Source organism: Symphodus melops (assembly GCF_947650265.1).
Source record: "Symphodus melops genome assembly, chromosome: 14".
NCBI lineage: Eukaryota > Metazoa > Chordata > Actinopteri > Labriformes > Labridae > Symphodus > Symphodus melops.
In genome coordinates this window covers 7,369,662-7,396,328 of record NC_136704.1, presented here as the reverse complement: position 1 = coordinate 7,396,328, position 26,667 = coordinate 7,369,662, and the positions used below count along the sequence as shown (strand labels likewise).

Sequence of the window (26,667 nt, the reverse complement as noted above, 5' to 3'; positions counted from 1 at the left end):
AATAATAAAGGTAACATAATAACATTGTAATAATATTGTATACTATATATAAAGAGAATATATATAAATACAGGCTAGCTCCTATAATATAATAATAAAGGTAACATAATAACATTGTAATAATATTGTATACTATATATAAAGAGAATATATATAAATACAGGCTAGCTCCTATAATATAATAATAAAGGTAACATAATAACATTGTAATAATATTGTATACTATATATAAAGAGAATATATATAAATACAGGCTAGCTCCTATAATATAATAATAAAGGTAACATAATAACATTGTAATAATATTGTATACTATATATAAAGAGAATATATATAAATACAGTATATAAAATAGTATGTTCTAAAGTGTTTCTCACTTGTCCCCAATAGATTGGTTCAGGAATGAGTCCTAAAACCCGGAAGTGAGTTCACTTTTAGCTCCATGGGTTCTAAACTCTAAAAGTCAATGGTGATTTTGAATGGCTTTGTGATTAGAAATAAGGTGTGTGGTTAACACAAGCTTAAGAGATGTTGATGTTTTAGTTAGACGAGATAAACTACGTTAGCTAAGATCCCCACTTGTGAATTTTAAAGTTTTTACGCAAACTTAAAACAGCAGTTGCTAACAAATGGCTAAATGGGACTACAGAAATTGTCGGGAGATTAAACGTCATCATGTTCAACTCTCTCACTAATCCGCCTCACGGCCTCTAGTCATGTTTTTCAGCGCTCTTGTAAATATTAGGTTAATACATAACTTATTAAGCTACGGTCTCGCTAGCTTATCAAAACCACTGATTAGATCGATGAAGCATAACTGTCGTGACGTCAAAATCAACTGACCGCAGTGTAGCTCGCTTGTAGCATAACGTTAGCTTTTTACTTCTGTTGGCTGCATTGACATTTGAAACTATATATAAATGTTGTTCATCTGTAAAGATTATCCAGCTGAACAAAACAACTACACATCAGAAACGTGTATATGCCACAGAACTTATTTTTTGCAATGATCCAACATCCAATTCAAAAATCCCAGAGACAAATTCTCGTTTGAACACTTGGTGAAGCTACCTCCAAGTTGGCCTACAAAAATACGTCATCACTTTTCCAGTCTATAAAAGTTTAATTTTGCAGTTTGGATTTGTCCAAACTGTCCACATTGTCCTGTAATCTTAAATATTCCTCCAATCAAACCATTGGTCTGGCAATTGTTTCTTCTCAGCGTTTTTGTTCTTGAGGGCAGTTATTTTTCCCAACTCAGTAATGAAGAAGAAATACATAATGAAAATAGTTTGTTTATGTACTGTGCTTGTTGGTTCATCAATGCTTCTTGTTGTCTTATTCCTTTACTCTTTATGTTACTTAGCGCCTAGTTAGGTCTCAATAAAGCCATGTCATGAGGATCCTCAATATATTTACATTGTTTACGTATTTTGTTTATTTTTTAAAGACTTATTTAATTGCTGGACACAAGGTTTTAGTCTCACACAACATTTTTAGGAAAAACGGATACAAAGCAAATTGAACTAAATTATGTGATTTCATAATAAAGTTTCAAATTTTCATTTAGATTATAATAGTTCTATAACTTGTAAAATACAAGTTTCTGTAACTTATAAAAGGTTCAACGTTCATAACTATACCTGGAATTGTTAAATAAAAAAACAGCTGTAAAGGCCTCGCTGGACAGGTGACAGTGAGAACTATTGACTCATGTCATGTCTTGTCTTACTCTATAGTCTGTATGATGTGTATGTACTGTATGTTCTTTGGTGGGGTTTGTCTATTTGAACAGTATGCGGTGCTGTGGAAATGAATTTCCCCATAGAGAGAAGAAGTCAGTTTAGTTCATTCATTGTCATATACAAAGTAACATGTTTGGTTTTGCTGTTAAACTGTATGACATCAGTGACACTGTCTTGGGTTAGGAAGTACAAAATGTCCACAGGAGACGATCTAAATATTGAAGAAAAGAACAACAAAATGTTGAGGATAGTTCGACTTAGTGATAAATAAGCCTTAGGATGATCAGAATCCCAAATCAGGAGGATTTAATTTATTCATTAATCAAGAACAAATCCCTTCATCCACCCACATACGCATGCAAATGGGTGCCTGTTATATCTATCCCCCATCCTATCTCTGATCTACTTAAAAAAAAAACATAGAGAGATGGGAGAAATCCTTAATGAGGTGAAATCAACACACATTTTGTCATTTATTTTTGATAATTACAATAAACATATTTCAGGGAATATTGATTGAAATGGTGATAGGGATTCTTGCTGAATTACTATGAGATACACCACCCCTTTCATTAGTTATAAAACCTACCCTTTGTCTCTGAATGAAAGCTGTTCCCCACTTAAGGGAATGATTAACACTTGATTTTTACAACTGGATCAATTAACCAAAGCAGTAGAAAGAAATAATAGACTTTTTAGATAGCATTATATATAATGCAGTCTTTATTTTTTCCCTTTAAAAGGGTCAACTACAGCTCAAATTGTAATTGTAATTCATATGTGAGTATTTGTATTTAAATAATCATCTAGTTGAAGAAATGAACATAAATTCAAAGGAAAATACACATAACCAGCGCCCTCTTCTGGTTAAAATGACCTGAGATTTTCATCCATGCACATGCAGACACATTTTGTGTTGCAGACCCAAAGTGTTGAGTTCTAAATAAATAAAAAAGAAATTACATTTACTGTAAAAAAAAACCTTTAAAAATAATAATAATAAAAACCTGATTACAACATCATTGTCGACATTTGACACGTTATTGCTGTCATGTACAAATGATCACATAACTTTTGTTTGTTAAGACAAAATTAAAATGTGTTTTGATGTTTGTAAATTTCAAAGTTGTGATGATTACAAAAGAATATCACACTTACAAACTCCCAAGCTATTGTTTTACTTCTTGGTTGAACTAATAAAGTAACTTTCTTGGTGAATATGTGTCTTGTAGCAAGCATAAATGACAGCAGGTCCATTGTCTTGCTTCTCACATGACTTTGGCCTCGGGTTCTTTGTGAGAAAAACTGCTGTTATTACAGCTTAGTGGATACTTGCTCCATACTTGTACCGGTACATTGAAAAGTGGAAAAAAATCCAACACAAAAAAAACAACTTAATTTCTTCTTTAAATGGTTTTCTGTGCCATGTTTATTAGTTTGTTCACTGATACTATGTTGAACCCAACATAGCATTGATATAAAAGTCAAAATTGTGATCAATTTGGGCCAGAGTCACCTGACATTCAACAAGTCACATGTCCACTTGTTTAAAACACAATGACAGTCTGGAAGCAAAAACCACAAACAGATACACATTCACAAACAATATTCTACAAAAAAATTAAACTAATGATGTGCTAGTGGTTAAATTGCTAGAAAATATGCAGATTAACAGATATTAATTGATCAACATTGATTCATGTAATAATGTTTTCAATTTCTAAATTGTATTTGTGATTAACAAAAGGCCAGCTGACTGATTGACTGCATTTATTTTTCATCGTGATTAAAAAGTTACTAAACATGACGTTTGCTTTTAAATAGTAACAAAACTTATTCAATTGCTTTTTTTTTAAAATTGTTTACTTTGAACTATCTTCAGTGTTCAAAACACAAATAAATGTCTCTGAACAGGATTAGTTAATATCAGTGTTTAGATAGGTCTGAATGGGTAGGTGTGACCTGTGCTGTTAAAGCACTATACAAGCTCAGGTCCATTTACCATTTACAGTATTTGTCTTTAAGTACTCGCTTCCATTTTTTTTTGTTTCAAATGCAAGAGAAACGTAATTAACAGTGGCTGATGAGCAGAAATGGAGGGCTCATCCTTCAAAATATTACAGGAATATTAATGAAGCATGTGCAGAATATGCTAATGTGACATAATTCATCTCGTTCTTGTGTTGTGTTGGAAGTGTTTGACATAATTCACTGGGAGTAACACAGTGATAATATGGCTAATATTCCACTGACAGACCAAACCATATGTTGCATGTTTGCATGTATCTTTCAGGAGAACTAAGTAAAAATGATTATTTTATTAACATTCTTTATTAAACCCCAAGGGCTTCAATCTGTTTTTTTGCTCCATGATTGAGAGACATGCGTCTCACACACACACTGGCACGAATTACACACAGGAAGGAGCTGATACACACTGCTATACAAGAAGCGTGCCAGAGCTGTTGGGGGTTCAGTGCTTGTTCAAGGGCATCTCGGCAGTACTCAAGGATGTGACTTGGCACAAATTCAACAACATTATCAACTACTTTTGTCAGCACTGGGACTTTAACTGGTTCCAAACCCAAGTCCATACAGACTACTGACAGTGCTACTGTCTGCCCTTAATTGCAAACTAACAAGCTTAATCTGATAAAAAAAAAAAAGTATTCATATTCTAAACACTTTTCAAACATATCCTTAAATATAGATAGACAGACAGACAGACAGTTATCCTTCATGTTAAGTCAGGGTCTAACTACTGACCCGAACTACTGTTTTGAAACATTCTGAAAACAAAGGGTTTATTTCACCAGGAACTGAATACTCCAACATCTCTTTTCTTCTCCTCTTGTTCTGGAGTGCTCAGTGAGTAAGTGGTAAAATGAGAGAGGGGGAGAGAGAGAGAGAGAGAGAGCCTGGCATCCTATGCAACCACCTGCCATGCCAAAAGACAGAATCTTTTATAGATAGCAGTGCTGAGATAAAAACTTATGATATTGTATGATTTCCTTCCATACAAATGTACAACCAACAGTTATCCACCAGATGTCACTACTTGTTTGTATCAAATATCCTTAAGTTCTGAAGAGAAATGGATATTTATCTAGAAAATAAAATAAAAGTTTATTTAACTTTCCTGAACAAGGCATAAAATGACAACCATGAAAAAAAACAATAGTCTAAAATGTCTAAAACTTTGATTTATGTCTGTTTATAGGATCAGGTTGGGACAATGTCACTGCTTGGTATTTTTTAATATTCACACATGACCAACGGTTGAACTGCTGCAACTCAAGGCAGTAAACGAACCACTTACATGCTAGCAGGCTGGTTAAACCATAGTGCTAGAGAGTTACAATATTGTGTTTATGGAAAAGTACGCAGGAAGATTCAATCGCAGAAACATAGAAATAATGTTGTCATTTTACAATTTTTTAGAAAAGTTAAATTCGAGATTAAAATATCATGAGATACTGCAAATTGCATCCAGGGATTTTCAGGCTAGCTGATACAGTGATAGACGAAAAATAAATGTGCATCAGTGGATGAATGAAGCAGTTAGCAAAAGTCTGATTAGACAACTTTTCCACTAATTTTCTCCCTTGTGATAAGATAAATCAGCAGCAAGTTAGAAAAAAGATGTGATTTGAGCAGCAAATGAAGGAAGGACTACCAAAGAACAAAAGAAAATATGATGCTTAAGAGTTAGTACTAATCCTGACTGAAATGCTTCAAAGAGCAAGAGGTTCTTGTTTTAATCTAGTGATGTAAAATAGGCTGTAATGGCATGACAAAGGGCTCTTCATTTTATGTAAGTGGAGGAGGACATTACCAAGGAGTTCTAGATGATTCCCAACGTGTTATCTGTAACATCACACCAAAACAGAGCAACCGTGCGAGAAAGGCCATCACCACAAATCATTTATGCTGTAGTTTACAGCAGCACACATCTTCAATGTCAGGCGATGACTTGATGACTTGTTCATGGGACGTTTTTAAACTAACGTTAACTTTTGTTTCCATGTCCCAAGGCAATAAGAGGAATATTAACGTTATAGTGATCGCCTGAATTTACATGTTAAAATTTTAACTTTGTTTAAATGGATAATTGTTGTAAGCTGTCGAGTCAGCAGGCTGATGAAGACGGAAACGTTAGCCTGTGGTGTTTGATTAATGATTACAATGTAGCCAAACATGCGAGAAATATAAGTAAATGTAGTCTTCATTCATACAAAAGCAAACATATTTGGTTGAGTTAATCATACCAGCACTATCATTGAGATGAAATTAACAAATGTATTTTTTAAAGCTTCAGAACAGTAAGATTTATAATTGTTTATATTTTTCTATAGATATTTAATGGATGATTTTGTTCGCAAGACACTGGCAGCGTGGCACTTGGAGCTATTGACCCCAAAGTTTGAAGGTGAGTGTGTCTTTGATTTTAGTTCCTAATTGTGTGTGTCTGAGATTGTATTGCCCATTGCGTCAGTGTACAAGTAACACAAAAAATTAAGTAGCTGTGCTGTTTAAATGTTTGTGGTGAAGTAGAGAAGGGCAATTAATCGTGTGTGTGTGTGTGTGTGTGTGTGTGTGTGTGTACTTTTCCCCTTTAAAGCATATTACCACGTTTGTAGTCACATCATACTAGCCTGACTTATTTGTGACATGGAAACAACAGCAGGAGCAAGGTTTTGGACACAGGCTGCACCTGGCCAGCAGTAAGTGCACATGAGTTGAACAGACAAATCTGGGTTTATCTGGGTGGTGATTGGCTGCTGTATTCTTTCTTTCTGTGTTTGTGTGTGTCATAAATGGTGGTGAAAAGGATCAGGCTTGACCTGTTCGGATCACACCTGGCGATTCGGGTTGAAAGTGATAAACAGACAAAATAAAAACATAAAAAAATAAATAAAACAGAGCGAACATAACTCCTAACCGCGCACCCCATCACACAGCGCAGGCTTCAGTGCTGCAGCAAGCACAGGAACACAGCCTCACAGCCCCTCTGAAATTGACTACAGACTGACTTAACAGACTACAGCAGACTTAAACATTGTCCTCCAGCTGTTACCTGTATGAAGCAGACGGGGGGTGAGAGTGAACTCTTTTGTCTGACACTGAAAGTCTGAGAGAATTACATAAAAACTGAATTGTCTTCCCCTCTGTACAGCGGGTCTACATTGCGAAACTTAAATTCTGCCTTCTTTTCACAGAGACTCTGCACAGGGATTTAGTGGTAGTTTTAATTAAAGACAAGACCATGTTTATACATTTTCCCTCTATCTGTTTATCACTTGCAACCCGAATCCAGCAGAGAGACAGGAGAGGGGCAGTCCAGCAGAGAGACAGGAGAGGGACAGTCCAGCAGAGAGACAGGAGAGGGGCAGTCCAGCAGAGAGACAGGAGAGGGGCAGTCCAGCAGAGAGACAGGAGAGGGGCAGTCCAGCAGAGAGACAAGGCAGACAGGTGAAGTTATTTATGCACAACGAAAAGTAAAAAACAAAATAAACTATCATTCGCTCCCACTGACTACATGAAGTTTCACAAATAGGTCATGTACAAACAACAGATTCAGACATTTGCCAATTATCCACATATTATTATCCCATTAACTAGGGATGCTTGATATTGGCTTTTCTACCGATATCCGATATTGTCCAACTCTTAATTTCCGATACCGATATCACCGATACCGATATCACCGATACCGATATTCGCTGGCTTTTTACATCCAAACTGTTAGGTAACAACAACATAAAATATCTCCTGTGGAATTAACACATTATGCCTAATTTTATTGTGATGCCCCACTGGATGCATATGTGAATATGATGGCTTTCCAAATGTACACACTGAGGAAAATAAGAGAACAACTTAAATTATGGAAACAAAGTGCCATTTATTAAGTGTTAGAGAGAAACCTCAACAACACCACAGACAATATAAAAAAGAGGCATTTCTTCAGTCCATTAGTTGTAAACAGTCAATGAATGAATAACTGGCCATAACTTGTCAAATAATATCAAACTGGGCTCAATCTCTTTTAAGAGTAACAAAATAGTGCAAATATTAACAAGAATGGCACAGAAATGCTCACAAAATTAAAACAGCCCTCCTTTAAAGTGCAACAAAAACAAAGACTGAAGTTGACTCGTCCATATAACTGGTCTATTTCTATTTCCCCATGTCCTCATGTGTGAGAGGTAGATTTTTCTGTATGAATACAAGCATCTCAGCATTGTCGCAATGTATGCGATTTCTCTTCTCATCAATGATGTGGGCAACAGTGCTGAACAGTCGTTCACTGTCAACACTGGTGCAGGGTGCAGTCAGGTACTTGCGTGCAACACGAGCAACAGCAGGGAAGAGGGCCTGGTTGAGCCTCCAGTACTTCAAAGGGCATCCTTTCTGGAGGATGGCTTCTCCTAGATATGCGTGCACCTAAAGAAAGAATAAAAAAAAAGAGAGAGGGGGAATAAATATATAATAGAATTCTTCCTTTTCTTTAATAGAATTTCTATTATTTTTCTTTGAAGCACTGACAGCCAAATGGTTATTGTATTCATTGCATGTAATGTATATTTTTAATGTCACTCACTCAGCACAGCAGATTAAATTTAGTTTGATGATTAAGTTAATCAACTACTCACCTGCGCTGTCTCGCTTGTAGGTGCTAGATCTGCAACTTCATTCTCTGCAAGGATTTCTTGGTACATGTCCCGCAGGTTCATGCTTCCAGTTCAGGCCTTCTTAGGTGGGCAGTCCTGGTCCTCCCGGCCTGGGTCATCTGCACTTCCACCAGCAGCCTCTCCATTGCTGCCATGGGTCATTTCATTCACCACTTTCTTTCTTTCTTATCCATGTCAAAGAAACGATCTTTGTAACGAGCATCAACCATGGTCGCAATGGCATAAAGAGGTTCAGATTGCACACAATTAAAGCGATCACTGACAGCTTCCAGTAGAGCGCGTTTGGCTGTTTTCACACCTTTGTCAGATTCATCTTCCTTGGTAAGCAGCCGTGTCAGGGACACAACAGCAGGGATTACATCTGCAGCAGTGGCCTCTGCAGAGCTGATGTCCTTGGTTAGCTGCTCAAAAGGTTGCAGTAAGGGGATCATCTTCTCTAGAAGGCCCCATTGAGTTGCTGTCAGTTTCTGAGCTGCAGGGAGTTCACAATCATCAGCAAATGCACTTATGGCCCTCTTCTGCTCCACTAGGCTCTGCATCATATAAAACGTGGAATTCCACCTGGTGGGCACATCTTGTTGGAGCTTTTTAACAGGCATTTTGAGTTCCTTTTGTATGTCCTCAAGTTTACTGTAAGCCAGTGGCGAGTGCTTGAAGTGTCCTACCAGTCGCCTCCCCACAGCCAGAGCATCTGAAATACTTCGGTGAGACAGGGCACCTCCGTTCACTGCAAGCTGCAAGGTGTGCGCCATGCAGGGCAGACTTAACACACCAAACTCCGTCGCAGCTTTAGCCATGTTACGTGCATTGTCTCTCACCACTACGTGAGACCCACGGCACTCTTGAGAATGAAGTACAGCCTTTTTCAAACCAAAGTCCTCATCTAGCCATTGAGCAATCAAACTCAACATGCTAACCTGGTTAACGCTTGAAGACCAGATATCTGTAGTGAAGCCAATGGACACAGCACCAGAAATTAGCTTCTCGACGTGGCTGTAAACAATACTGTACAATTCAGGTAAGCACTGGTCAGAGAAATACTTGCGACTGGGCATGGAATAACGTGGCTCGAGGAACTCCACAAGTTTCGTAAATCCGACATCTTTAACGATAGAAAAAGGCTGGTTATCCATTGCGATGCACTCCATGATTTTCAGATCGATGGCTTTCTGCCTGGGGTGGTCCTTGTTGTAGTTTTGTTTTTTCTCAGTTGACTCTTTAAGCGACAACTGTGTGGTTTTCTTCAGTTTCGGCTTCTTTTCATCTCTTTGCTGCGCAAATGTAGCATGCAACTCCGCGTGGTTCTTCTTGAGATGGGTTATTAAATTTGATGTATTAAAGGAAGACCTGGTTTCCTCCTCGCTTAACCAACGCTTTGCAGTCATTGCAAATTGCTAATTTATTATCTGTGGTTGACACTTGGAAATAGTTCCAAACCACGGACATTTCATTCACCGGGCTTCTCCTTCTTAGCCACGAGTCTAGCGTGATGTATTTGTTGTTGTTAAACGTCATCAAGCTCGCGCCCGTAAACGTCCCATGCTGCGTTCATGCAGACTGGGAAATTCCAATATCGGTTGTAAAAATCTGATACCGATATTTCCAAATATTACATTTTTAAGTCAATATTGGCCGATAATATCGGCCCTCTGATAATATCGGACATCCCTACCATTAACACAAAGTTAGGACAGACCAATTAACTTCCTGCTTTGGTGAAACAATGCACCATGTGACATATTTGACTTTTTTAATGAGTCCCTAATTAAAAAACAGACATTTTATATCACTAAACAAACGTGGACTTATTAATTAATTAAATATTATGCCTGTCTATGAAATCAACTGTTTGAGGCATCTACTACAAGGTAAGAATCTAACGTTACACATGGCCACTTCCCTCACTCCCGCTCGCATCTCTTCTCTCTTGTATCATTTCTAAAGGCCATCTTGTCATTTTAGCTGATTTTGTCCAAGTTCATTTTCAGTGCAAGGAAGACAAGATTCAAGAGTTTGTGAATTAGCCAACGGTATTTTGCTACAATATCACTGTTTTGGATATAAATGTTTATAGATATAAATGGGCTGGGTTGAGCCTTCGTTTCAAGGGTCAAGTCACATATAAGCTTGCCACTGGAAATAGGCTTAATAACTTTCTTTTCTTCTTTTCAAGAATGAGGACCATGGACAAGCCCTGACACCACAAGAACTTTCCATGCCAGTGTCTAGTGTGGAAACTCAGGGGGCAAGCAGTCTGCCAACGCCTGAATTGCCTACGACCTCTGGACATGTGGCAACATTTGTAAGTTTATTGACTAGTTTTAAATAATCTTGGATTTCAATTTACGTGTATTGCAAACACATATTCAGGTTTGAACTGTTGATTTTTTTTCTCACTTGCCTAGTTAACTTAATTTCCATTTGACTGCCCTGAATTCCAACTTTCCCGAATTACACATTTATATGACAGCATTTACAGACACAAATTAAGAATTAAATTTGCGGTTAATCAAATCGGAATTTTGTCTTTTTTTTGAGCCCATTTACAGCCCATCCTCACCTACTTACCTAGTGTTTTCTTACTTTTCCCCCCTATTACCGCAAAGCGACTTCACAAGTCTGATTAAAACTAAATATTTTAAATATTAGTCATAATGAACACTGCACACCCCATGCTCTGTTGTTGATGTGAAAGGGGATGGGGTGGGCTGTCAGCCATCTGCCCCACCCTACCCTGGTGATACATTTATTTATCTCAATTTCAGAATATAAGGGAGATACTAATGCGGACCCTGGAGGGAAAAGGGATTCTGCTCAGCTTGGATTAGGAAGGCTGCCTCTCACTTAAGCAAAGAAGAGCCACGCAGCGCATACTTGTATCTTACCTTCTGGAGCAGTTTGCATCATTCCTTGATGGGATGGCTGTCTTGGGTCTATCTTTGGTGCCCCTGTTGGTTAGCTAATCTTGGCATTGTTATTTTCATTGCCATTGCTCAAACTATATATATATATATAATTTATTTTTGCTATCAAGCCATTTGGTGAATTTTGGTCAGAGCAGGCTCTGGGGCAGTTAATAGCCTTAATGTCAACATTAAAGATGCATAACACCCCACCCTTAATTTATTTTATAGAAATTTTACATCTCTATCTTTCTCTTTTTCTCTCTCACTCTCTGTCAGCCCTACTTCTGACACCAAAACTAAGTTGGCAGTGTCTGTTGTGGAACAGTTCTCATGCCTCAAAGACAACATGGGAAAAGGCTACGTAAGTTTGTTTCTACTGTTAAAACTCACTTTCGTTTTTTGCGCCTTTAAAATGGGTTTATATGCTGACATAATGTTATGATAGAATAATGGGAACCAAAAGCACGAGACAGACTGAGCGTAACGAAATACAATTTATTGGAAAACACGAGTGACAAGAGAAACAGTAATAAGTGACACTAAAGTGAAGCATACATCTAATGTGACAATAATAAATGTGTACAAGCAATTAATGTGACTCTAAAGTGTGAGCAAGTAATTAACGTGACACTAAATGTGATACAATAATATACTGTAAGTGACTCTAGATGTACAATGAAACGCGTGTAAGCCAGATGAGGACGAAGACAGACGACGAGGAACACGGGGTGAGGACGACAGGACTGGAAACAAACTGGGAAGGAGAGAGAGAACACGAAGGGGTCAAAAAAGTACGACAGGGTAAATCTCACAGAGTATTGAATTACGAGAAAACACGAAGAGCTACCAACCAACTGGAGAAGAACAATAATCCGGCGCTGGCTTCCTGGCAGAAACCAGCTTAAATACCCGGATGACGAAATGGCCCACACCTGTGGACCCTTAATAGAATAATTAGTAGACACAGAGGGAGTGACAGACAGGGAAACAAACAGACACACATGGGAAGAGACAGACAGACCCAAAACATGACAGTACCCCCCCCTCAACGACCGCCACCTGGCGGTCTACCAGGCTTCTCGGGGAACCGTCTGTAGAAATCCCGGATAACCGAGTGATCCAGAATTAAAGCCCTCGAGATCCAGCTCCGCTCCTCCGGACCGTAACCCACCCAGTCGACCAGGAACTGGAACCCCCTTCCTCTGCGGCGAACGTCCAGAACCTTATTAACAGTAAATGCCGGATGGCCATCGATGAGCCGGGGGGGTGGAGGGGCGACGGCCGGAGGGCTCAGGACACTGGTAACCACTGGTTTAATCTGGGAAACATGAAAAGTAGGGTGAATTTTCAAAGCCGGGGGAAGTCTGAGACGCACTGACGAGGGGTTAATGATCCTGTCAATCTCGTAGGGCCCAATGAACCGGGGCGCCAGTTTTCTGGACTCCACACTGAGCGGTATGTCCTTCGCGTTAAGCCAAACCCTTTGTCCAGGCACATAATCCGGCGCTTGAACCCTGTGGCGATCGGCCAAACTCCGGTTCCGCTCCTTGGTCCTTAGCAACGCCGACCGGGCCTCCCTCCAAGTCTTGCAAATCCGTCGCAGGTGAACCTGGATGGAGGGAACCGCGATCTCCTCCTCCTGATTGGGGAACAGAGGAGGTAAATAACCCAATGAGCACATGAAAGGTGCCATACCTGTCGCTGAGGATGTAAGTGAATTGTGTGCGTATTCCACCCATGCCAGATGTTGACTCCAGCTGCGTGGTCTCTGTGCACAAACACAGCGAAGCATGGCTTCCAAATCCTGGTTGGCCCGCTCAGTCTGTCCATTAGACTGCGGGTGGTATCCGGACGATAAGCTGACGGTGGCTCCCAAGGCCCGAACAAACGCTCTCCACACCTGAGAAGTGAACTGTGGCCCTCTGTCGGAGACAATATCCAAAGGAATGCCATGCAGCCGAAACACGTGGACTGTCATTAAATCCGCGGTCTCAGCAGCAGAGGGCAATTTAGGCAACGCCACGAAATGAGCAGCTTTAGAAAAGCGATCTACAATCGTCATGACAATAGTGTTACCTCCCGAGTCAGGGAGACCCGTGACAAAATCCAGTGCTATGTGCGACCAGGGACGTCCAGGCACAGGAAGAGGATGCAGCAACCCTGCTGGTGGCCGATGAGACGCCTTGCCCCTCGCACATACCGAACACGCCAACATGAACTCCTTAATGTCCACACCCATCGTAGGCCACCAGAAATGTCTCTTGATAAAGTCTGTTGTGCGAACCACTCCGGGGTGGCACACCAGTTTTGAAGAGTGTCCCCACTGGAGAACCTGGGAACGAACATGGTTAGGTACAAATAAACAATTAGCCGGACCCCCACCCGGATCCGGATGATCCCTTTGAGCTTCCCTCACAAGAGACTCCACCTCCCACGTAACTGAAGCTACCAAGCATGAGGGAGGTAAAATAGTGTCTGGAGCACTAGGAGTCTCACTTTCCTTGTGAAACTTTCTTGAGAGTGCGTCTGGCTTTATATTTTTATTTCCTGGTCGGTAAGTCACTGTAAAATTGAACCTGGTGAAGAACAACGCCCACCGGGCCTGCCTAGAATTCAATCTCTTGGCAGTCTGGATATACAAAAGGTTCTTATGGTCAGACCAGACCACAAATGGCACCTCTGCTCCCTCCAGCCAATGACGCCACTCCTCCAATGCCAATTTCACGGCCAGCAATTCCTTGTTGCCGACGTCATAGTTTCTCTCGGCTGGAGAGAGCTTACGGGAATAAAAGGCACAGGGATGCATCTTATTGTCACTAGAGTCTCTCTGGGAAAGAACTGCTCCTACCCCAAAATCCGATGCATCCACCTCCACAATAAATTGCTTGGTGGGATCCGGCTGCACCAGGATAGGTGCCGACGAGAACCTCTCCTTGAGGTCCACAAACGCTTTCTCCGCCGCTGGTGACCAAGAAAAAGGTACAATGAGAGAAGTCAATCTTGTGAGTGGAGCAACCACCTGACTGTAGTTACGAATAAACCGACGGTAGAAATTGGCGAAGCCCAGGAACCTCTGCAGTTGTTTTCTGGTAGTTGGTGTTTCCCATTGCAACACAGCTTCCACTTTCGCCGGGTCCGTCCTAACTTGACCGCCCTCCAAGATGTAGCCTAGGAAAGAGACTGACCCGGCATGGAACACACACTTCTCAGCCTTAACGAAGAGTTTATTTTCTAATAGTCTTTGGAGCACTTTCTGAACCACGATAACGTGCTCGTCCAAGTCCTTAGAAAAAATCAAAATATCATCCAGATACACAAACACGGAGTGGTTGAGAAAATCCCGGAGAATGTCATTGATCAAAGCCTGGAAAATGGCTGGGGCATTGGTTAGTCCAAACGGCATAACTAAGTACTCGAAGTGACCCAGATGTGTGTTAAACGCCGTCTTCCACTCGTCCCCCTCCCGAATGCGTACGAGATGGTAGGCGTTCCTAAGATCCAATTTAGTAAACACTGTAGCTCCGTGTAGAGGCTCGAATGCTGAACTGATAAGAGGTAGTGGGTACTTGTTTTTTACTGTAATGTTGTTCAACCCCCTAAAATCAATGCATGGACGTAGAGACTTGTCTTTTTTCTCCACAAAAAAGAATCCGGCACCGAGTGGCGAGGACGATGGCCGAATAATACCCGAATTCAATGACTCTGTGAGATATTTTTCCATAGAAATTTTCTCGGGACCAGACAAGTTAAACAGACGACTAGACGGTAGAGGGGCACCCGGAAGCAGATCGATGGCGCAGTCGTAGGGTCTGTGCGGAGGTACAGATAACGCCTTCTCTTTACTAAAGACTTCGCTGAGGTTGTGGTAAACTGGAGGTACTGCAGCTAGATCCGCGGATGATACCGAGGAAACACGAGGAGCTAATTTACAGGAAGGATTAGCCGCAGTAAGACAGTGAGCGTGACAAAAATTACTCCACCCGGTGATCCGACCCATGGACCAGTCGATCACCGGGTTATGGCATTGAAGCCACGGCAGACCGAGAACTAACGGAGCGTGAGACGACGGCATTATGTTGAACGTTATTTCCTCACTGTGGTTCCCCGCAACGGTCAGCAATAATGGTGAAGTCTCAGATTCGATGCGGGCTATGAGCTGACCACTTAAAGCGTCCACCTTGAGAGGTGTCGAAATGGGTTGACTCGTGATTTCCGCTTGGTTGACTAACTCCACATCAATGAAATTAGAGTCAGCACCTGAATCAACTAATGCCAGGATAGTGAAAGGTTTCCCTTTAACCAGGAAACTAGCCTCTAAATTGAGGCGTCTTTGAGGGGAATTTATAACTTCTGCCCTACTCACCAGCACCCCTGCCGTCACTGGTGAGCATGAGCGTTTAACCGCACCGGACAATGAACCAGCTGATGCCCCGCCTCCCCGCAGTAAATGCAAAGCCTAAGGGCAAAGCGTCTGTTCCTTTCCGCCGGCGATAAACGATTTCGCCCCAACTGCATGGGCTCCTCATTCTGGGCTGCGGTGTGGGGCCTGACACTAAAAGGATCTGACGGAGCATATTGCACAAAGGGTGAACCAGAAGACCCTCTCTGATCCGCTACCCGCGACACACCCCTGCCTCGCTCCCGTTGTCTCTCCCGGAAGCGGTTGTCGAGGCGGTTGTATTAACCTCATGACGCCCCACTAACCCGTCTTTCACTGCCTCACTCAACCCTTTAAGAAAAATTCCCTGTAGCGCCTGGTCGTCCCAACCCAACTCGATAGCTAACGTTTGAAACTCAATGGAGTACTCAGCCACACTAAGTTCCCCCTGCCGTAAGCTGAGTAACCGGTTGCCGGAATCCTTGTTAGCTACAGGATGGTCGAACACGGAAGTCATAATGTCCGAAAAAACTTTAAACTGAACACTGTTATTCACAGGATTGTTCCAAAACGCTGTTCCCCAAGTCCGTGCTCTACCCGAGAGCAACCCCAAGACATATGCTATTTTAGCTCTGTCAGTGGCATAAGTGAGTGGTTGCGTTTCGAACACGAGAGTGCACTGAAATAAAAAAGACTTACAGTCTCCGAGTTTACCACAGAACCTTTTGGGTGCCGGGACAAAGGGCTCACGAGGCTGAGTGGAGCTGGGGATATAAATCACAGGGTTAGTAGGCATAACCGAAGCAGCTTGGGCAGTGAGCAGCTGATTCTCCACGCGATTCAGGCTGGCGGAAATGACGTGGAGTGACTCTGTTAACCCCCGGAGAGTCTGATCATGATGACCGAGCATAATACCCTGCGAGGCTAAAGCGTGACGCAACGCATTACTATCAGTCTCTGACTCGGCTGGTTCCATGTTTTGGCCGGATTATTCTGTTATGATAGAATAATGGGAACCAAAAGCACGAGACAGACTGAGCGTAACGAAATACAATTTATTGGAAAACACGAGTGACAAGAGAAACAGTAATAAGTGACACTAAAGTGAAGCATACATCTAATGTGACAATAATAAATGTGTACAAGCAATTAATGTGACTCTAAAGTGTGAGCAAGTAATTAACGTGACACTAAATGTGATACAATAATATAAGTGACTCTAGATGTACAATGAAACGCGTGTAAGCCAGATGAGGACGAAGACAGACGACGAGGAACACGGGGTGAGGACGACAGGACTGGAAACAAACTGGGAAGGAGAGAGAGAACACGAAGGGGTCAAAAAAGTACGACAGGGTAAATCTCACAGAGTATTGAATTACGAGAAAACACGAAGAGCTACCAACCAACTGGAGAAGAACAATAATCCGGCGCTGGCTTCCTGGCAGAAACCAGCTTAAATACCCGGATGACGAAATGGCCCACACCTGTGGACCCTTAATAGAATAATTAGTAGACACAGAGGGAGTGACAGACAGGGAAACAAACAGACACACATGGGAAGAGACAGACAGACCCAAAACATGACACATAAAACTTTTTTTTCCTGGTTTGATGTTAGTATCATTCAGGATTAGCCATTCACCATGCAATGAAAGCCTGCTTGCTATATTGAACTGTTAACATCAGAAGGAATTAATATAAACTTTTATTTTAGGAGGCTTGGTACAGCCAAGGGCAAAACCATCGTCCCTCAACTGGTTTCTTCGAGGAATGTCTAAGGAACAGGAGAAAGCAGGCACACGGACCAAGGAAGCAGGAATCTTGTCTTGCCTGGTAAGATTTATCACTCACTAGCTCACTTAAACCTAAAGTCAACTAGTTAACTTGCTATTATATGATGTTGGGGATTTTCCACGGCGGCACCATTATGTAGGGACCTTCCACGGCAGCAACATTACGTTGGGGTTTTAGGATGTAACATTTAGTTGTCGAATTAAATTTAATAATTAAGTTTACTTAATTATTAAAATAAATCAATAATTATTATTAAACTGAGTTTAATAAACCTCGGGGCACCACCCTGTAAACAGGGAACAACCAAAATATTACAAATATCAGTCTCAAATTAGTTAATTAAATACCAATATCATTAATAATTAATAATCTGTATTTAATTGAAGGTGTGAAATCCGAACACAAGGCCCTTTCACCCAGCCTAAGTCACAATGTGAATACACAGTAATCACAAACAACTGCTCTTTAAATTATAACAGAATTTATTTAACAAAGCAACATCAAGTTAATCAATGAAACTCAATCAAACAAACAACTATTATAAACCAAACTACAGGTAACAAACAAAAACAAACAAGCGTGGCACATGTGTGTGTGTGTGTGTTTCTGTGAGAGTGAGAGAGAGAGAGAGAGAGGGAGAGAGAGGGACCACACGTGGTCACGTGATGGCGGACACAGAACGTGATCTACGTTTCTGCAGCGTCTGGAAAGCCACAGATCTCTGTGTGTGCGACTACCGAAAGGTGTGTGTGTAAAGCGAGAGAGAAAACAACGCACCTCGAAAGCTCAAACTCGGCCTGGAGCTCACGTACAACTCAGAGCATAGTTTACTTCACTTACCAGAAGCCAGTGGCCAGATTTGTATCAGACGGCGTTCACACTAGTCTTTCTGATAATGAGTCTATTACCCGGTTATGATGCGAGAGTTCACAGAGAAACACACGGGACGTAGCAGCCCAAATAAAGATAACAAAAGAGGTTTTACTCTCATAAAACCTAAGACACAGTGGTCAAACACCAAGTAAATATTATCACCGTTTCACAATAATAACTCAGTTATTAAACACACTCTCTATATTTAACTTCCCAGACCTAGCTAAGCCTCACTTGTAACCGTTTTGTCCACGGTTGATGAAAGGAAGAAAAGAGGTCCTGGAACGGCCTTTCTGCAGTTGTTGGGGATGGCGGCGCCATCCAAGGGGTTGAGCAAAGGGCTGTGGTGTCCTCCGTCAAGCGAGGTGATCTCCGTGGATGTCCTTTCTTTAAAGGACGGAACGAGACGTAATCCTTACAGTCTCTCTCAATACCGTTTTACTATGGGAGAAATAAGACGCTCTTCTTTGAGATGCGTTCAAGTGGATGATCTAGGCTCGGAAATTAGGACGTCGGTATGCTTCAAGGCCTTTGGATTAGCTGCGCGCCAAAACTTTTAAACAAAGAGAAGCGTGTTGAAACAGGAAGCAGAGTTGGTATCCTCGAACGTCGCCAGACGACGTATGAAAAAGAAAGAGAGAAGGGGCATGGCCGGTTTTATACCTCCCAAACTTCACACCTATGTGTTAGGTGTGGCAAAGCATTCTGGGAGTACCTGCAAGGCATGCTGGGATACAGAGTCTTTTGTCGTAGTTCTCCAAACGTACACAGCCTGAACTTTGCCATCCTGGCTGAACCCAACAATGACCTAGAAACAAAGTTGTTTGCCTATAGTTAGTGAATAGAGTAAACTACAACTGGAGAATTGTAGATTACTAATTGAGGAAGGGTCATGGGTGACCAAAATCAAAAAGGGTCTTGCTGTAGTACTCATGAATGTGCCAGCAAATTTAAAATATTTGCATAAAAACTGCTTCAGGGGTGGCGCCGATAGCGCAGCGGCAGCGCGCGCACCATGTTGCGAGGCTTTGCTCCTCGCGCGGGCGGCCCGGGTTCGCGTCCGGCCTGTGGCCACTTTCCCGCATGTCTCTCCCCACTCTCTCCCTGTTTCCGACTCTATCCACTGTCCTATCAATAAAAAGGCCAAAAATAAAAAAAACTGCTTCAGATAAAGTGTTCCACTTTTCCCAACAGTTTCGGACATATCTCCTAAGAGGCCATGCAAATGGTTGCATGGTTGAAAAACAACATTTGGCCTCTCAACCAGGTGTCTGAATACATGCGGGACACGGCCATTCATCGGGCAAAGTGGATACGGGATGATGGGGCCAAAAGCTTGGCTGAAATTCTCACAGAGTATCCACTAAACGTGGATAGTCCAGACATGGTAGGTCTTAAATGTGGCATATGTAAGGAAAAATACTATGTACTGAAACAAAAAACACAATGGCATTGAAGAAGCCTTTATTTTTGCACCATTAGCAATTATTATTATTACTTATTAAATTAATTTAGTGAGGTGGCAATGATGAACAGCTCTAAGGCCAATTAGAATTGAGTGGTTTAATTGATCAATACTGCAATCAATAGGCAGTATAGAGGGAGTGTTTATAGTAGATGGATCGCAACAATTCATGCAAATTCCACCAATCCCAGCGATTTCTGGGCGACTTTGCAATTTTGTCCAATCACTGCAACTTTTCTGCAAATTTGAACAATCAAAATAAATTTCCCTACAACTTTCACCAATCAGAGTAGTTCCCTGTGAAAACAGCGAGCTATACGTCACCAAAGTTTAGTGAGCACGGACCAAACTCACTTCTTGTTTATATGCACTCAGGAGAGTGAGCATGAAGCATTAGTGCGCTGAAAAGAGAAGTTCTGCTGGTCCTTCCTGTCTCCATGACAACAAGTGCCGCTGTGTAGCTGACGCTGCTCCGTCACTTTTTACTGCATGTTTAATATTTGAGAGGGTTTTTTAACCCAGCAGACACGGAGCATAAACAATCTGGGTACTAGATACGATCTTTCTGAAAAGAGGAAAGAGCTTGGTGCGGCCACACAAAAATGACAGAGTGTGTGTGTCGGTGTGTGCGTGGGCGCACGTGCGTATGTGAGAGGCAGACGTCGGTGAGTGAGGCAGAGGAATATGCTGCTCAAAGTAAATTGCTCTGCTCAGGTTAAAATATCACTCAATCACATCAAAGTGTGAGCAAGAAAATAATTGACATGAAAAAAGAATCACAACTATTTTACAATTTTTGCTTCCTGTCGCAATTTAATTGCAAAAAAACGCTAAAAACATCGCAACATTCATTGAATTTTTTTGGAAAAGCTGCCGTGAAATCAGGCATTTAAGGCCGCAACAATCCCCCTAAAAGTCTGCGAAATCCTGGAGGGACTGATAGTAAATAACATCAGGGCTGTGATTTGATCATAGACCTAAACCACATGCCTTAGATCATCAAAACCTTGATGTCATGTTCTAGGTTACATCATAGAATTTCAAGAGTTCTATTGCTTTTATAGTTTAGAAACAGTTTTTACTTCATGGAAGACAGACGCAAGAGCACACACTTCTAACGTACATTAATTATGTGTATTGCATCCCATGTGTCTTTTTTGCATGTGTTTAACCATTTTCACACTCCTGAACACAGTTGTATCTCCACTTGACAATTTACAAAGTTTCTCCTCCATAAGGAGTCCTGTGCGCTGCTGACGCCATTTTCAATCTGCTCTGTTAGACATCGCTGAAACTTTTTTTTTTCCTATCAGCATGTGTCTGCATGGCCCTGTCAAAGAGTTTTAGAAATCTTCGAAAGAACTGAAGAAAAACGTGCATGCATTCTTTAGACATATCTTTCTATTATAACCACTTCTCCTTGTTTCCTCCAGATATGAAAGGAGACATGGCGATGTGTGTCCTCCCATCCCTCCTTCCTGCACCAGGATTTAAAGTGGGGAATAAGACCATCCGCCCCACAATGCAGGAGGCCCAAACAGCCTTTATTGACCTGCAACCTGTAAGTATATGTCAATTTAGCTTTTTCTCAACTGTAGGGGTATATATTCTTCCTGAGTGGTGAGGGTGCATACATTATGGTTTGTGCATGTTGCAAAGAGAATACATGGTACGTAGCCTATGCGTTTTATACCTGGCTCATTTGGAGCAGTTAAATAGGAGCAGGGAGTGTTTCCCCCTTAGGGCAGTTCCTTTGGTCATGTGAGAACAAGCAATCCCCTTATGTTTGGTTACAAAAAAAGTTTTGTTTCTCGCACCACCGTCCCTCCAAACCCTCTATTTTCAAAATTAGTGCATCTCAAATAGCTTTCATTCAAATCTTTTTCTATTTCCTGTGCACATCCATGGCCCTACAGGTAGAAGCCTGACCTGTTGGTGACCACTATTTTACTCTAACCCCTGCAAAAAAAAAGTTCAGGCGCAGGTTTTTTTTTTAACTTTAAGCTTGGCATTAGGGATCATAAATGTTTTTGCATTATTATGTTGGAGTTAGGGTTCAGAAAAGGATCTGCCGCGTTGGTTTCGGTCAGGCCAGAATCATCTGTAAAGTTCTGAGTCATCTGGCCTCATGGTGGCGTGATTCTCATGAAACTAAAAAAAAGTTAGTGACTAGTTAAAGACTAGTATTAGGGGCACGTTTGAAAGATGGATGGAGAATTTGGGCTGTTCTGTGACATCTTATTTAAACCACACAAGGCCTCGCCCCTCTTTCATTACCTCTTAATTACTGTTCTATTTTAAAGTTTATTTTTTTAATTTATTTCTAATTCACAGGTTGAAACAAACATTCCTGATTTCCTGAGGGAGGCCCTGAAGACCAGACCAGAGTCCTTCGTCCTCATTCTAGGGGATCCTCTCCATGGACACACTTCTTCTCAGTTCTTCTCTGTGATCCATGGAGAGGCTCTGGAACACATCACACTGCTTGCGGCCGTTGATGCTTGCTTCAAGGCTTTTTACATATTTGACATTCAATACCCAAAGCAATGCGCCCATTTGGGACTTTTTACAAACAGCCGTGTATCAGCTGCCTGGCAAAGAGTTGCCAGCAATTAAATTCTTAAGGACATCTTTGATGAATAAAAAAACATAAAAATCCTTTTGTTTCAGTTTGGTTTAATTAATATACTTTTATATAGGTTATTGTTAATTAATAGGTTATATGTTAATGTTGTCATGTTCGTATATGTTTTAAAATGTTGTTGCAAATAAATACAGCATATTAATTAACTGTAATATTTGTGTTGATTCTATTTGTTTAGAAACAGTTTGTGTAAAGTATTGTTTCTCAATGCTGAAATAATTTTCTGTATGGCTAAATAATACAGCAGAAAGATACATAAATAACCCTATACTGGGTGAAAATAAGCATATATTATAATAACCCCATGAAAAGGTCAAAAGGAACCAACGGTTGGGTTAGAATGACCCAATTTTAGAATTAAAAAAATAACCCAACATGCTGGGTCAAAATGACCAAGTGCTGTGTAGGTGTAAGCCATATTGGGGCAATTTTGACCCAGCATTTTTTAGTGTGTAGTTAATTCCTAATGGCCCACAAACCCTCCAGGACCTTGCCTTTGCTAAGCCACCTTTGCAGGAGCGAATCATCAAACGCTGCATTGACCTCCGTCAGGAACAAATGCAGCAAGCGATGCTTGATGTTCTCAAGAAGTTTATGAGTCTCATCTTTGTTGCCATGATTTCAGAGTAGACTTCTCCAAGACTTGCACAAAGGACAGACCGGTGAATTATGCAGTGGTAAGATATCAGGTGAGGGTGGAGAACTTTCAGGCTCTGCACCAGTCCTCTCTCTCTCTCTGCCTTCTTTCTTCACATCTATTCTTTCATTCAATATTTCCAGTACTGCGTTGTAAATGTCTTCACCCCTTGTCTGTCCACAGAGGTTTGCCATGCCTAACACATATTCAACAAACTCCCTTTTTACATCATAACACCTCACAAACACCATTAACTGAGCAGTGTCAGTGGACTCATCCAAGGCGAGTGAAACACACTTATTTTTTATTCCATCACATAGATCACCAGCCAATCTTCAGTGTGTCTGGTTGCGGTGGAATCTGAGAGGGGAATTTGTTTAATTTCAGCTGTCTTTTTGTGTATCCATAACTTCAGTCATGCATTCTTATATTATTTCTGTATCTGAGAATGGCTTCTCGTGCTTACCCAAAATCCACTTGTAGACAAGTCCGGGTATACAGGCGGCTGGCAGGCTGGACGTACCCTGCGGGCCGCCTATTGAGGGCCCCTGTCTTATATGATATACCCAAGTGAGACGTGAACAGCCCTTGTAGGTCTGAGAACCCGTGGTTAACCCTGAAGTTACTTGGCTAATCTCTAACTCCCCTCCCATCAGCACCTACAGGTCAAGGTTATGTCAATAGAGCTGCCCTTCCTTTCCCCCAACACCAAAGCAAAGCAGCAGATCCACTTCAGAAACCTAAAAAAACATTGACATGGATGCCCTGGCCTGGGATTCTCAACTCTTTCCTCTCGCACCTGCTGTTGCTTTGTTACTGGACCTCAATGCCCCCTGAACATCCAGGTCAGTCTCTTTTTCACACACAGCACCATGATACAACAGCTGTGAAAGAAGAAGGCAGCTGGGTATGTCCTTGAGCAGCAGATCATGCTGAGGGATGCACAGCCCAGGTTGTACTCCACCATAATAAATAACAGCTCCAGTAACTCCAAACATTTATTTTCATTTTTTTTTTATAGATCTATCGATCTGCCCTTACCTCCAAGAGCTCCTCACCCCCAGAACACATCAGGCCCCCTCCCTTCAATATCTACACACATTCTCATTGCACCAAGGACTAAGCTCCGCACCATGGGTGATAGAGCCTTCTCTGCTGCTACAAGACCATGGAATGCCCTGCCGGAGCCCCACAGACAAAAGCTGCTTTTAAACGAAGCCTTAAGATCTCCTTTTAGAAAGGCCTTCTGCTAAATTCTCTTTTGTGTTATGTTTTAACAATTCCTTAATCTTTTAAACTCTGCAGCACTTTAAGATTTCTCAATGTAAAGTTCTCTACAAATAAAATGTGTTATTACTATTGCAGATTTGCGCGGCGCAGACAGAGAGCAGAGTCTCATGTACCCAGCTGTCTGTCTCTGAAGAGTGATCTGTACAAAGTTGAAAATCCAAACTTCAGTAATGAATCTGGACCCTCAGACACAAAGTACGTCGACTTCCAAACTTCTTTTTCAGATCTTTTCTGTATCACCACAGTGTGCTTGTTGGTCATTAAATACAAGAACACCTTGTGTGGATGCCCACTCTTCTTTTTTTTTTTAAATTTGGTATCTAAAGAGGTATTCAGGCTATGAAAAAATAACAAAACTTTGTTATTGCAGATTTGAGTGGAGCACACAGAGAGCAGAGTCTCATGTACCCAGCTGTCTGTCTCTGAAGAATGGTCTGTCTAAAGATGAAAATCCAAACTTCAGTAATGAACCTGGACCCTCAGACACAAAGTAAGTCTTCTTACGAACTCCTTTTTACTTTACACACAGATCTTTCACCACTGTGTGCATGTTGGTCATTAAAAACAAGGTGTGCCTTGCTTTTTACCTTAAACCCGGAAGCTTTTAAGTGGCAGCCATGATAAGAACTGTTTGAATTCTCTTAAAGAGCATATTGCAGGTTAAAGACAAAACTTAACTAATCATAGGAAAATACGTTAACAATACTGTTTTTAAACAAATTCAGAAATTAATAACCCACAGGGTCTCCTGGAGACGCAGGGCTTTGCTCTTTACTTCCGCATTCGGCTGTGACGTAACATAAGGGAGTCCCGCTGAATCCCCGTCTGTTTAACATTGAAAATCATGGATCCGAGTGTCACTCCTGTCAATAAAGAGGAAGAAAATATGTATTCCTTTACATATAATGGTCCACTGGCTTATTATTCTGAACCTGTTAGATGTGATAGAGAGCAGAAACAGGCAGGATTAGAGGAATAACGGCCTCAGGAGAGAAGTGAAGTTGTGGTGTGAGGAGAGACCCGGAGCAGGCGTCCTGCTGAGTGACAGGTGTCAGCTCGCCATATATGGGCTCGTGCTTTGTTCACATCAGCATATATAAAGTTTGTAATCACATTCAATCAATTAAAAAACAATTTGTAGAAGGTGCAAGTGCCGATCATTCCCCTTTACATTGTATGGGAGTTGCTTGTAAAAACGGCAAATCTGTACAACGTATTACGGTGCCGCGCTGTGCGCGCGCGAGAGAGAGAGCGAGCGAGAGAGAGACAGACAGACAGACAGACAGACAGACAGACAGACAGACATAGAACCCGATTACACGGCCTGTGCAAATGCAGCACCATGTCTTTATTGTTTATTCCTCATGCAGCTCAGTGCTCACGTTGTTATAGAAAATACAGTGTATGGTGCAGGATTCTCCTGACGTGAGTTCACAGCGCACGTAATCCACACAAACATGCACAACAGCGCACACACTCCACAGTTTAATGCGTGCACATATATTAGGCTACTACAAAAAGTTTAAAGTTTTAATGGAATAGAGGACCGACGTAAAGCTTGTGTTTCTGTTTGTTTCCAAACCGCGCGTTCCGTCTTTCCCCACTGCGCACACACAAACACACACACACACACACACTCCACAGTTTAATGCGTGCACATATATTAGGCTACTACAAAAAGTTTAAAGTTTTAATGGGATAAAGGACCGACAGAAGTAAAGGTTGTGTTTCGTTACGTTTCCAAACTGCGCGTTCCGTTTTTCCCCACTGCGCACACACACACACACACACGCACACGCACGCGCTCTCTTGTAACAGAGTTGGATTTATAATAAATAGTATGACTACATATATTAAAACAGACTGTCCGGTGTCTATTACGCTCACACTAGAGAATATACAGAGGATTCCAGCAGATCAAATCATTAAACGCTTTCTGTCTGCGTATATAATATTTGATGTTAAACAGCCAGAGATTTAAATCATTAATAAGGAAACGCTTTTGTGTCTGATGCCGAAATATTCAATGTGTCTGTTCGATCGTTTCTGAGGTTGTGGGAATAATTCACCAAAAAACACTTTGAATAATCAAGCCACTTACACTGTGCACCTGAATGTGCGCAGCGCAAATTACAAACTATTGCAGGGAGGCATCCTGTCTATTCTCACTCACTACCACGTATCATTACACCTCTTTAATCATGTTTTAGCCTGTTTTATACAGGCTAGTACAGACA

General features: G+C 41.4%; 2 long non-coding RNA genes across 2 annotated transcripts; both read left to right on the top strand.

The window, feature by feature from the left end:
- Positions 1-7,063: 7,063 nt before the first annotated feature.
- LOC306834689 lies at positions 7,064-11,344 on the top strand. The gene is made up of 3 exons (XR_013780525.1): positions 7,064-7,217; positions 10,614-10,742; positions 11,206-11,344. It is a non-coding gene; the product is annotated as an uncharacterized lncRNA (long non-coding RNA).
- Positions 11,345-23,029: 11,685 nt separating this feature from the next.
- On the top strand, positions 23,030-24,705 carry LOC306834688. The gene is made up of 2 exons (XR_013780524.1): positions 23,030-23,112; positions 24,189-24,705. It is a non-coding gene; the product is annotated as an uncharacterized lncRNA (long non-coding RNA).
- The last annotated feature ends 1,962 nt before the right edge of the window (positions 24,706-26,667 follow it).